Below are 1,306 nucleotides of genomic sequence, written 5' to 3'. Positions count from 1 at the left end.
CTCCACAGCATTCTTTCTATTGCTGCGTAATATAAAGTGTCTTCAAACATGTAACTAGTCTAGTTGCTGGGATTCCTGTACAGTAAGTTACAATAAAATCACTCTGTTTAATTATGTGTACAGGACATAAAAATGAAATGTAGTTACTCTTTAAGCTCTATAAGTGATTTCAGTGCTCGACAAACGCACAGGAGGCACTACATGTAAAAAGCTGTGGGGAACAGTGTTTTGTTTACAGCACAAAGGAGACATGCATCTTATAAAAGAAGGTGCTATCACTCGACTACAACCCCAATCGAGTTATAGAACAGGTAACAGTGGGGCGACTGTGGTGCAGGAAGGTAGGTCACATGACACTGAACCCCAAATTAGTTGCTCCCGGTGAGTTTTGGCCAGCTGCTCCCCCATCGGTGTGTGAGTATGTGTGTGACTGTTAGTGCAAATGGGTGAATAAGAAGCAGTGCAAAGCGCTTTGATGGCCAATAGAAGAGAAAAGCGCTATATAAGTGCAGACCATTTACCATAGAAACGTCATCAACACTGCACACACAAGCTCATGCAAAATATACAGACATTAAATTGGGGGGGTTGAAGGATAAAGTCTGGATAATGTTGGCAATGTTTCACTTGGACATTTGTGTTCACACATTCACCACCTCCTGACCATGTTAGGGAGAATGTCAGAATTCCAGTTCATGTCTGAAAGAGGCTTAAGATTGAACTGTCATTACCATTCACCATTAGCAATGGCTTCTCTGTCTCCCTCTCTCTCCTTCTCTCACTTGCTCGGTATGTCTCATGTTTAGTTTTTCCTCTGCCTCCTTTAGTGATAATGGTATTTTTAATAAGTCTATTGGAATTGGAAGCGAAAATAATCCAGCCAGTGAGGCCCTGGTAACTGGTGAGGGCCAGTCTAGCATAGCCCCTGTTAGCTGTCCCCCGGCAGTTCACGAGCAACCGGGAAGCCAGTCTGGCTGGGTGATGGTTTGTAAGAGATCTAATGCTAAACAGACGCCCAAGGTTCACCACCGGCTGGTTCATGTTTCAAATTGATTTTCCCCTTTCCCGCGACACACCTGCGGAGAAACCAACTCTGGTAATTGGCACCTCTATAGTCAGAAACGTGAAGTTAGAGACTCTAGTGTCCATAGTCAAATGTCTTCCTGCGGCCAGACCGGGCGACGATGAATAATATTTAAAACTCCTGGCTAAAGATAAACGTAAATACAGAAAGATTATTATTCACACGGGAGTTAATGACGTCACTAAAATGAATGTTGAATCGGTTTGTAACTTTGCCAAAACA

Source organism: Channa argus, chromosome 14 (assembly GCF_033026475.1).
Source record: "Channa argus isolate prfri chromosome 14, Channa argus male v1.0, whole genome shotgun sequence".
NCBI classification, from domain to species: Eukaryota; Metazoa; Chordata; class Actinopteri; order Anabantiformes; family Channidae; genus Channa; species Channa argus.
Note: the sequence above shows the minus strand (reverse complement) of the source record.